The 12,376-nt window shown below is 42.3% G+C and overlaps 1 long non-coding RNA gene across 2 annotated transcripts in view; it reads left to right on the forward strand.

Annotated features, from left to right (window-relative positions):
* LOC116569099 overlaps positions 1 to 12,376 on the forward strand; it is an 83,065-nt gene that overhangs the window by 60,605 nt on the left and 10,084 nt on the right. The window contains exons 3-4 of one of the 2 annotated variants that reach the window (XR_004276852.1): positions 6,957 to 7,057; positions 12,281 to 12,318. This is a non-coding gene — a long non-coding RNA (uncharacterized LOC116569099). Of the gene's footprint in view, positions 1 to 6,956; positions 7,058 to 12,280; positions 12,319 to 12,376 lie in introns of those variants that run through there. The other variant, XR_004276853.1, reaches the window with a different exon arrangement.

The following is a 12,376-nucleotide window of genomic DNA, read 5'->3' on the forward strand; positions in this document are numbered from 1 at the left end:
GATGTAGTGACATTTGAAGGTGAGGGAGAAGAGCAAATGGGGAAACAGAATTTCTGGCAGAGGGAACAGCAAGTGCAAAGGCCCTGTGGTGGAATCCTGCTTGGCATGCCCAAGGAGCCAGACTGACTTGAACAGCATGAGTGCACGGGAGGAACCACAGGCTAAGAGGTCAGTGTGGAGGCACCGCAGATCGTGTGGGACCTTATAATTCATTTTCATGACTTCAGCTTTGGTTTCCAGTGGAAAAGGAGTCAGTGGAGGCTGCATTGACCTCATCCTCTAACATTTATGAGTTTTTGCCAGATGTCAAACTGTCCCATGAGCATACTCTGAAAGCAGAACACTAGTTATATTCAACATCTCTAAAAGCAAGAGAGTAGATTTGGAATGACTTGGCCTTAGGAATTTGAAAATGCATTCATTTCCCCTATTCCACGAACATTTATTGGTCACAGGACGTAAATGTGTATCACAACACTGATACACATTAACAACACCAAGACTAAATGTTTAGTATTTACATAAGAGTTACAGTTCCGTGTCCTGGTTTAATGTTAATTTAAAGAAGTCCAGCCCACACAGGAATTCCAGTGGCCTCATTTTACAGATGAGGAAATGTTAGGTGCCTTCCCCAAGGTCAGATCCTGCAGAAAGTGGTGCTAGTATTTTCTTTGCTATCAAGGGGTCTACAGAGCATGGGATACCTGCTGTTTTCACTTTGTCCCTCCATCAGCACCAAATACAGTGCTGGGTAAAATAATACTGTTCAACTACAAAAGTGCGGGCAGATTCTCATGATGTTCTTCTGTTAAAAAAAAAAAAAATGGTGAATAGGCCAGCCTCTCCTTCTTCCCTTTGCCTGTATCAAATGCAGGAAGTGGTCTCTGTAGAAATTCAATGCCATTGTCCCTGGCACAGGGACCCATTCAGCTGCATGGGTTGGTGCAACTCAAGGAGCATCCCAGGCCATCGGCAGCATCACGGGGAAGCTGGTCAGTCTGGGACAGGGGATTTAATTCACTGGCTTCATTTGTTAAATCTTGAAAATGACAAGATTCGAATAAATGATCTCAGATCTCTTTCAGTTTGGGAACCTCATGATTCTGATGGGATAGTGGCTGGAGATTTTGTGCACACAGGAGACACAGATGAAGGAAAATGTACCCCTTCAATTTTTGCTTCATTTTCAAGGTGGCTAAAGCTGGTACTAGAAATGCAAGTAGCCAGTGTCTCCTGACCCTTCCAAAAATCTCTTTCTCTTTCTAATTAACCTCTCTCCTTTTTAATGTCCTGTTTTCTCTGATTCGCAGTCAACTTGGGGTTTCTATAAACTTCTCAAAGGCTGGGGTCAAACTTTCTTTTAAATTGTTGGGGGGAGGGCATGGGAAGCAAAAAGAAGAAGAAAAGTTCTTGTTTCCACGCACAGCTGCACGGAGCAGCACCTGTCCCAATCTGGACAAAGCAAATTGAAAAGGGGAAAGGAGTTCTCACCGCCTGGGAGAAAACAGAAACGGCAAATCACAGAGGCTTCCCTTTGGCCAACCTCACCATTGTGTTTCCCCCTCTTTGCGGTCCTCCCAAGGGCTGGACACCCGACACTCACGCGGAGGTTCTCATGACATTGACAGTGTTGTGGGAAGCCACGTCCACTCCCCGGGGGGTTTTCTACTGCGTTCCCACAGACTGTCCATCCTGCATGCAGACAGAGTAAGGGAACAGCGGGTGCCAGGTGACCTGCCTGTCTCAGAGACCCCCAAGTGGCCAGGCCTGGCCAGCCAGACTGTGAAACTAGAGACAGCCCAGCCTTGCACACAGAGACTTTAAGCCTCTGGCCTCATTACTATGCAATTAGGGCGCCGCCCTGCCCTCTCCTCAGGAGACTGTTGGTCAAGTAAGGCTGGAAGAATGGATGTCATGGGCCTTGGCTCTCTTCTTGTTTCTCCGTTCCCCTTTGTCTTTCTCAGCTCTCTCTCTCTCCCCAGTATTTCCCATCCTCTTCTGTTAACTACTTTCCTCTCCTCTCCTCTTTCCTTCCTTCCTAACTACTCAGGTGGGAGACGCCTCTCTATTCCTCTCTCCATTCCCCCCCGTCTCCCACCTGTTTCTGTTCTTCCTCTTCTCTCTCTCTCTCTCTCTCTCTCTCTCTCTCTCTCTCGCTGCCACTTCTGCATGTGGAGGCAAAAGTTGCTCAAGGACTTCCCGACCAGCTGGTGACATACCAGGTGTTCAGGTAGATGCACCTGTCTCCGTGCGTCCTCAACGTAAACAAGCAGTGGTCATTGCCTAGAGGATAAGGGGAAGTGGAGGGCATTTTCTTTCTGTTCATTCCCGCAAACACTTTTTTTTCAGACTTCGATGAGTTGGTTGGATTGTTGTCTTTGGATTCCCTCTCTCACTTTGTGATACTTTAGTGAGAAATTGGAGTGCTTTGTTTCAAATATCATAATTAATCTGAAATGAGGCACTGCAGGATCATTAATAAATCAGGACTGAATTTCACAGGACCCACTAACCTCCGTTTCATTATATGCCAAAAGTCCTCTCAGAGACTCTTCTCATCACTCGGGTAGGAGTCCTGGAAAACTTGGAGCCCCAAAGAAGTTCATCTACAAGGGCTTTTCACACAACCAACAGTGAATCTCCATTCCAAACAAACAAACAAACAAACAAACAAAACAAAACCAAGGTGCTCTGCTCTTGATGATAACAAGAGAAATCTTCCCCCCAAAAGTGGGAGAAGGGACAATCATAAATATATACCGAGAACCTTGCAGGGCTGGTATGTGTGATGCCAGTGGAGACAAAGAAGGCCCTTGAGCAACCATGATGGCACCTTTCAACTCTGTGTCAAAGGTGACACAAAAAAGTGTTGCTTTGCAACTCAGGCCAGTCCCTTGGACCAGTGAATGTCAGGGTTAGTTCAACGACCACTGTGACCTTGGACTCCACCAACACATCTGGAGGAAGGTCTTCTGAGGCTACCTTCAGTTCTGTTTCTGTGGATTTCCATGAGAGGATTCTGCTGTTTAAATGTAATAAACTTCAATGATATTTCATCAAAAACAGCTCCCAATTTGATTTTGGTCAGTTATTTTGTAGGAAATGTGGACATTTAATGGAACTTAGTAGTCTCAACACGATGCTGGAGGTGGTGCATTCTTTTTATTGTTGATGAAAAAATGAACTCAACACAATTGTGGGAACTGAAGTGTAAACACACTTCCCATCTGAAAACTGAAGAATTAGGGGAGGCATAGTCTTAATAGTAACAGAAGTGGATCTTATAAATTCTATCAGTCTTGACTATGGAAACAGAAAGCCACCTATCTAAAATGTGTGTTACTGTTCAACTTTATGAAATTTTCCTCTTCCAAACTAAAGATATACTAAATCAAAAACTCTAACCTAAACTCTAAACTAAGAAAAACCAATAAAACAACCCTGCCCCCAACAACTAAACTAGAAAGTCCACTCAAAATCATGATAAAGTCAATGTCACTGCTACTAAATTCTTATGTCTGAATCCTGTAAACCACATCTGTGTGGATTTGTGGTTTCCTTGGGGTGTGTTTTGGAAAGGGTATTGGCTTTGGTGTGGGACAGGTGAGGATTAGGGTCCCAGTCCCAGTTGGTGCTTAATCCCTTGGAGCCTCATTCAGAGAGATTATACCACCTCCAACACAAAGTTGTGAGGATTAAACAAGACAATGACAAACATTATCTTGCCCAGCACCGTATGGGCTGCACAGCAAGTGAGCATTACCTTAATCTTCTCGACCCCCTTCTGCCCTTGATACTGGGGAGAAACTTGGGCAGTAGATCGATCATACTCCAGCAAACCAGCAGGTGGCACTCATTTAGAGACTCCCGCAGCAGCCACTTGAAAGCCCCTGGGAATTCACCAGCATCACACTTCCTCAATGTTTACTTGACACTGGGAGAAGGAAAGGGGAAGTGAGTTAATATTTGACTAAAAAGGGGAGGGCTTTATTTTTGTCTCTTATGTTGAAGCCAAGAGATCCGTCCTTTCCTCTGTAAACCAAGAAGCTTTAAGGGCTGCGTCCATGCAGCAGGTGAATGTTCCTGGCTGCCCAGTTTCTGAATGCCGGAGATACATAAAACTGGGCAGAGGCTGGCACCACACCCATTTACCTTCTGTCTGTCAAAGGTGTCTTCTCCCTGACTTGCAAAAGTAGGATAAGGGGGAACATAGCTCAGGGCTACTGAGAAGTTTGGAGTATGGGCGAAGTTATCCATCACTGAGGTTTTCCACTCTGACATTCAGGGAGAAGCTGTTCATGGGACAGTAGCACTTTTTAGGATCTGGTTAATTCTTCAAGATAGGGAACTGTTTGTCACTGGGAGGTGTCAGGCACACATTAAATACTGACCTGTCCAGATGCCGGGGATGGGTGGGGTAGGGGTCCTGCACTGAGCAAGAGGGTCTCCCAGATGACCCTTAGAGTCCTTTCTGATGTTGCCTTGTTTCTCAAAAACAAGAAAAACAGGACTAGCTGTAGCCAGCTGCCTAGACTTCCTTACCCACATCCCTCCCACTTTGTCTGAATCTGGGGCTGCAGGAAGGCATAGGGAAGGAGGCAGCAACCATTTAAGGCAAGATGTAAACATTCCTGCTTCTGACCTCCACGTTGGCAAATTTCACCTCCTCTGTGTTGGAGTGGGAGAGGGAAGGAGGGCTTGGCATTTACTGCTTGGTCCACAGAGGGGGAAAAACTAAAGGGGAGCCAAACTGGCAACTTGCCACTTAGAAAATGTGAATGTAACTAAATATTTGCAATTGACTCAGTCTAAGAGCATGAAGTACCTATTCTCCTGAGGTTGGGGGGAAACATGCCTCACTGTTCCAGTGCATGAATAATCAAAGTGCTTCTTTCCTTCCCTGTTATCCTCACCATTATCCTGATGTTGTTATTTTAGTGCATGCTAATTTTTGCAAAAGACTGCTTAGTTGTCAATAACACATTTTCTAAAGTATTTGTTAAGGAGCTTGAAGACAAACTGTCTGGGTTTGAGTATTAGCCTAGTGGCCTGGGTAATGGACTTTGATAATCTCGACAAACCTCAGTTCCTCCGTCTGTTGGATGGAGCCAAGTTATTTTCATGCTTCACAGAGCACCTGTAAGAAGTAGATGAGATAAAAGACTCAGTCTGGGGTGCGCCTGGGTGGCCCAGTGGGTTAAGCCTCTGCCTTCTGCTCAGGTCATGATCTCAGGGTCCTGGGATCCAGCCCCGAATTGGGAATCTCTGCTCAGCAGGGAGTCTTATTCCCCCCTACCCGCCTGCCTCTCTGCCTACTTGTGATCTCTCTCTCTCTCTCTGTCAAATTAAAAAAAAAAAAAAAAGAATTGCTATGGTGCTGAGTTAGTTGGAGGCTAAAGGGCACCCAAGAAGTGAAGAAAGAGCTGCTATCTCATAGCAAGAGTAAGCAGCAAAACCCAGGCATGTAAATCTGCTTTGCAACCACCATATGCTTGTCTACCACAATATCTGAGTCAGTTGGAACTAATAACAAACAGCAAACTTACTCAGACTACCAGCTTAATAATCTTTAGAGAAAAATGAACAAATTTTAAGTCCATTTTTGCATTAGTTCCAACAATAAAATGCAGTCTTATATTAACCGTTTTCAAACAATGTTTGTGCATTGACTTGGAAAGTGAGTTCTTGGTTTTCATCTTCTGGTCCAACCAAAGATAGCTTTCAGAAAATACTTGCTGGTGGCCAACCTCCAAATGGTTTTCTGTTATTCAGACTTACTAATAAAGATATTTCCCATGTTGTCTAGATAAGTAGGACCCATTTTACTTTTAATGTGCAGAAATTTTTTCACTATTAAAATGTTTCACTGGACTCCCATGTCACATGTATGGTTTTTGGCTTCCCAGTGACTGTGTTTCCTTTCACACAAGCATTTCTTCCCCAGTTTTGGCATGTATGCTTAGAGGAGGTGATGAGACTTAGCAAAGGCAGGCTAAAATCCCATTCCTCTGGTCGAAATGACTGGCCAAATCAGCTCTTCATAGCATGGAGGCAGTAGGGGGCCTTTGTGGGACATCATGACAAAGATTCCTACTGCCTTCCATGGGACTAGGTGTTGAGAGACGACAGCATGAAGCTCTGAATCCCCTCTCAGCCTTACAAAGGAGCCACTGTGTAGAAGCTGAGGCAAGACACAAAGAAAGTCTGGTTTCTGGTGGCATCATTGGCGCCATCTCTGTCCCTAGACTTTTCACTTAAGTGGGACAATAACTTTTTCCTGTGTTAATCCAATTGGAGTTAGAGTTCCTACTGCTCACCACCAAGAAATCAATGCTTACCACATGGCATTATTGTGTAAATGAATGGGATAATCCAGGGGGAATCATTTAGTAGAACAGTGTCTGGCATTGGGCCACACAGTGTGTCTATCTGTTTCCACCAGCAGCGGCAGCCCCAAGGGTCACTAACATGGTGTACTGGGAAGCTCAAGGCATGTGTCATGAATAGTTTGGTGGTTTGGGAAGGGCAGAGAAACATGGAGAAGAGGAAGAGAAAGAAATGAGAATTTCAGGTAGTGGGAGTAAAGATAGGAATGTATAATGCATATTTGATGCACACCAAAAAGACCAGCCAATGGGTTGGGCACTCATGGTGGGGAAAATGGAGATCAGTCATCCTGGCCGGGGTCTGGATGATGTCAGGTCTTAAGCTAAAGAGCTTGGGCTTTGTCCTGTAAGATATAGAGAGGTAGTAACCACCTGATTTGACTTGACAAATCAGCATGAATCTGACAAATCCCTACTTGTAGTCAAAGATGGAGCATGGAGGCCATTTCCAACAGAGAGAGCAAAGGACTCTGCCAAAGCAGGGCCAAGGGGTGGAAAGGAGGGCAGCAGAGGGCGTGGGTGTTCAGCATCATGTACTCAGCTCTTCTGTTCTTGACCTCTTCCTTGCAGGGGATGAAATACCAGCCTCTGAGCACCAGATGCCTATTAGTCTTTGTCGCTGAGCAAGAAGAATAGAGAGTCCATGGCATTCACTTTGTTTGGCCTGCCAGGTGATTATCAGTTTTCTGTTTCTGCTTCCTCACCACACCCTCTGAGTCACCCTGTGTGCTATAGGTGTGTGCTTCTTTACTGAGTTTTATAAGACATTTCTTTTTATCCTGCACATGTCTCATTTTAAATAGTGGACTCAATTTATATGGCTTTCGTTGACTTCTTCTGAGACTGGAAAGTAGTCCTGGTAGAACGTTGTTCCCTAAATGCAAAGAAGAATGAGCCGATGAGCTGTTAACATGACACACAGATTTTATGGAAATGTCAAAGGTAGAAAAGAGCAAGGGGTTACTTTTCACAACTATTCACATGGGACCGTGGGATAAGCCCCCCGTGAGAGCCAAGGGGCCTGAATTCTAGTCTTGGTTGTTTCACTAACAATCTTGTGGCCTTGGACCTGAGGCCTTTCTGTCCCCAAGTTTTCTCACCCATAAAATGAGATGGTTTTACCCTGGGGAGCTCCCAGCCATATAATGCTCAGCATCTGTGTTGACGGCCAACAAATGGGTGCAGTTCTGTAATAGGATAAGGGAGAGCAAAAGACTTTGCTCTGTGTATAATCCAAGCCGTTGTCGCCTGGTTCCTTCTCTTGGTCTGCTGCAAAGTAGTATGAACAGGACAAACTACCTTACTCTTAGGAAGGGTGACATGTCACTCTCTTATTGGACCTATAGACAAAATGGAGCCCCCATTACAGACTTTTGCCATAACTAAGTAGGAGTACAGTTTAAGGAGCCTTGTTAGTACCCTGGAAGGGAGCCATGAGGTGTCACGGTTAGAACAGCTCAAATTTCCACTCCACACGCACCAGGCAGGCTGGCCAACCCTGGGAAGACCCTTAACTTGCTTGAGCCTTTGTTTCTTTATGTGTAACTGCAGATAATAATGCAAACTAATACAAACCTGTTGGATATATCTTGAGGATTATAATGTGTTTAACACATGCCACGGACCTAGCAAGGGCTCAGTAATTGGTAGCTATGAGAATAGTGGTAAAAACTCCTCATTTCCCACATTATTTTTTGCAGCCTTAGTTCCTCAGCTGTGGAGCTAAATCAAAATGCTTAGAGCTCCCATAACCTCCACTCAAAATAACTAATCAGGAACTTAACTGATCCATGCAACACACTGTATTGGGCCCTTGGTGTGTAGCTGGGCCTGACATTTTCTGTAATACCTAACTTGGCACGTACAAAAGATATTTATGTCAACTTCTCTTTTTCTCACGCAGTTTGTTTTCTTCATATATTCTGTTCTCATACTTCATATCATAGGCTATTTCAATTATCACCAAAATTTATCTCTCTCACTTAATGGCAGTTTCTTTTTCCATGAAGAAAAACAACTAAGAAGGTAATTTCAGCCAGAAATGCTGGGTGTCCATTAGTGAATAGTAGACATCAAAGTCACAGTGATGGGAGCGCTGGACAATCACCCAGTGCATTCAGTAGCCGTGTTAGTGCTCCCACACACCAGCCTAGCAGCAGACAATTCCCATTTGTGCCTCAGTCAAATGATAGTTTTCTATGTGTCGTGTGTCATTGGGGTCAGCTGAAGAAAGACTGAAACTACCAATATTTAGTCTGTGACTGCTAGGTCCATGGATGCCAATGCACGTGGAAGCTGCTGGGGCTAGGGGTTGGGGTTGAGGTACAGGACAGATACAAGAAAGTCAGATGAGGGGATGATCAGTTGACTTTCAAAACAAAGGAAGAGAGCTGTGGATTTAAAATCCCTAGAAATCCTTGACACCACCTTGCTCCATTACTCATTAAAACTTAGGAAATGACCATCCTGAAGTATCTACTTAAGTTCTTTCATTTGTCCCATCCTTCAACTAAAGAAATTTGGTACCCAGACCAAAAGAAAAAAAAAAAAAAGAACGAACAAATGAACTTAGAAAATGACCCCAAACCAAGCATACTAGTCTCACTATTGCCAGAATGACAGAAATACACACTAACTACAAGGCTCTTAGAGCTCTGCTCTTTGGGAAAGTAAACAAGCAAACTTAAAATGAAGCAGGAAGTTTCTTTGGGTAGTGTCCCATCTCTTTGCCCTCCAACTCAAGGAAAATAATCTTAATCAAGAAGAAACTCAGGCAGCCATCTCTCTATTGCACAATTATTAGGTGGTGAGCAACAGCAAAAGTCAAGATAAGGTCAGATAGCCAGAAAGGCAGAAGTGCCGGGAAAGGAAAATACATAGGATGTATGAGAAATTTGGCAGGGACTATGAACATCAACCAGCATCCAAAATATTACCTCCTCTGTACTGTTAATGTTGTTTCAGAAAATTTTCTTTCTTCCGTGTCATTTTATATTGAGTCTCTTAGAAGCAGTAACAGTGATTGCATTTTAAAACTCAAACTAATAGTTTTTGTCAGGGAGCCTGGGTGGCTGAGTCCCTTAAGCATCTGACTCTTGATTTTGGCTCAGGTCATGATCTCAGGGTCATGAGACTAAGCCCTGCATGGGGCTCTGTGCTGGGTGTGGAGTCTGCTTAAGATTCTCTCTCTCCCTTTGTCACCTGCACTCTCTCTCTTTCTTAAAAAAAAATTTCAAACTGGGGCACCTGGCTGGCTCAGTGGATTAAGCCTCTGCCTTTGGCTCAGGTCATAATCTCAGGGTCCTAGGATTGAGCCCCGAATTGGGCTCTCTGCTTGGTGGGAAGCCTGCTTCCCCCCGCCACAACCCCTCGCCTGCCTCTCTGTCTACTTGTGATCTCTCTCTCTCTCTGTCAAATAAATAAATAAAATCTTTAAAAAAATTTTCAAACTAGCAGTTTTTGTTATTTCATGTAGAAATCTAATTCATTTATATTTGTTGTTGCAATTATCCAAGTTTCTTTTATTTCTATCATACTGTTTTATGCTTTTTTTTAATACTTCTTTGTTCTTTATGGTCATTTTACTATACAAACTATATCTTGTTTTTATCTACTCTAGCATCTTTGGGTTTTAGCAATTACAGCAGTATTACTTAATTTATATCTCCTGAATTACTAACTTCCTTACTGAAATGGAGCTTTTTGACACTGACTCTATCAAGACATGCTATTTCTTTACCATTTTATCTCATCTTATCTTCTTCTCCATTATGTTTTATTTGTTCATATATACTGGTAATTCAAACCTAAGATGTTGTTATTAAATTATCTCTTAATTATATATCTTCTTTATGAAGAATTGATTTAGGCTTTTGTGTTTGTAACAAATTTGTACAATGACTATGTGGATTCAGTCCTATATTTCATGGGTTGCAAAGGTCACCACTAACTTCTTTTTTTTTTTTTAAGATTTTATTTATTTATTTGACAGAGAGAAATCACAGGTAGGCAGAGAGGCAGGCAGAGAGGGGGAAGCAGGCTCCCTGCTGAGCAGAGAGTCTGAGGCAGGGCTCAATTCCAGGACCCTGGGATCATGACCTGAGCCAAAGGCAGAGGCCCAACCCACTGAGCCACCCAGATGCCCCACCACACACCTCTTCATATTAAGAGTTTCTATTCTTGAGTTCTCAATTGGTGATCTCTCATAGCATCATTTTTTAAGGAATTGTTTCAGTTGAGACCTTTTCTGAATTCTTGCATACCTATTGTTTTCCATATCAATGACAGCTTGTCTAGATACATATATATTTTTTTAACTCACAACCTCAAAATCCTAGGAATGCATGTACACACATCAGTATAGAATGAAAAAACTAAAAGTGTCTCGTATTCCTGTAGTCTGGAAATAAACATAGCTAATTGGTTGCTATGATTTCCTTCAAATAGTTTTCTTGCATATATTAGCATTATTACTAATGCAATACTTTTTTCTTTTTTACAAAAATGGGTTTATAGAAGCATCTCATTTAATTCACCTAAATGATAGTAATTTGAAATACCATCTTTTCTTTCTTGAATATTATTCAAAATACATATTCACTTAATATACTGTTACGGTTTACTGCCATATTTTTTCTATTTTCTCAATAGTACTGTTCCCACCCTAATGAAAGCCAGCAGAGCAGATTCAATTGCACATTTTTGGCCAATGAGGGCTTATGTTCCCTATTGCAACTGCCCTTAGCCAATGAGAGTTCCACGGGTCTCTTACAGGTTGTTAGGCAACCCATGTTATTTGTGCTCCTGTGGCTTCTCTTTCTGCTATTTGTTTTGAATTCTGGAAGAAACTTTAACCTACTCTTGGCGAGCAAAGAGTTTACTGGTGCTTACCACTTACAGTAAATGCTGAAACGTTTGCTGGTATCTGTGGTTCTGCATCTGGCCCAAAGACACAAAAGGCTTCTTAGAAGTTAAAATGAAAGTGTTGAGCCTCCATGGGTACTGTTAATGACAATGGTCTAGGAAACAGAGGATAAAGATTGATAGGCAATTGGTGACTGTGGGAACGCTTGACACTAGGAAGGTCATCATAAGGTCATCACAAACAACAGCTTAACCTGGAAGAATTGGCCTCCAATTGCATAAACTGTAGCTGGAATCGTGCAACTATTTCAAAGACTTTAAGGAGCAGGGAGAAGCAATTGCCAGTGTTGAATATAAGAATGTCACCCCCTGTGCACAGGGTTACAATGACCTGCATAACCGGCTAATTCAGTGGGAGCTCCCATTTTCAGAAACTAATCAGTCCCCCATGCTAAACACCATAAGTGTATGGAGTAAAAAGTATTTTGTAGTATCATTTTAATTTTTAACTTTATAAAGCATCAATACCTCCTGGACATATTTCATGTTGGCATGTGTATAATCTTAGAATCTATAGCATTTTTTCCAAAGACTCCATAATATTTCTTTGTATTAACTTACTACAATTTATTGAATTAATCCTCTATTAATGGACATCTGGGTTGCTTCTAGTTTCTATGTTACAAACAGTACTGCAATGGTCATAATGCCCTAGAAGATGTTATTTTTGAGAATATTTATTTCTCTGTGTCCTCCTCAACATGAGGGGTTATCAAGTATTTTAAATGTTTTTCAATTTATAAGGAAAAATAATATCTTATTGTGTTTAATTTGCAGTTCTTTAATATTAATAAGTTGAGATATCTTTTCATGTTTGTAGGACATTTGCACTTCAAATTCTTTGAGCTCCTGGTTCATGGCATTTGCCTATTTTTCTTTCGGGTGTTTATAATACTAAAATCTCGGAAATAGATATATTGTCTATTACATTTAGTAAATTTCCTTTTTTTCCTTTCTTTTCTTTTTTTTAGATTTTTATTTATTTATTTGAGAGAGAGAGAGTGAGCCAGTAGAGAGGACAAGCAGGGGGAGCAGCAGAGGGAGAGGGATTCCAGGACCCCAGCATC

The sequence above is a fragment of the Mustela erminea genome, chromosome 11 (genome assembly GCF_009829155.1).
Source record: "Mustela erminea isolate mMusErm1 chromosome 11, mMusErm1.Pri, whole genome shotgun sequence".
Taxonomy (NCBI): Eukaryota; Metazoa; Chordata; class Mammalia; order Carnivora; family Mustelidae; genus Mustela; species Mustela erminea.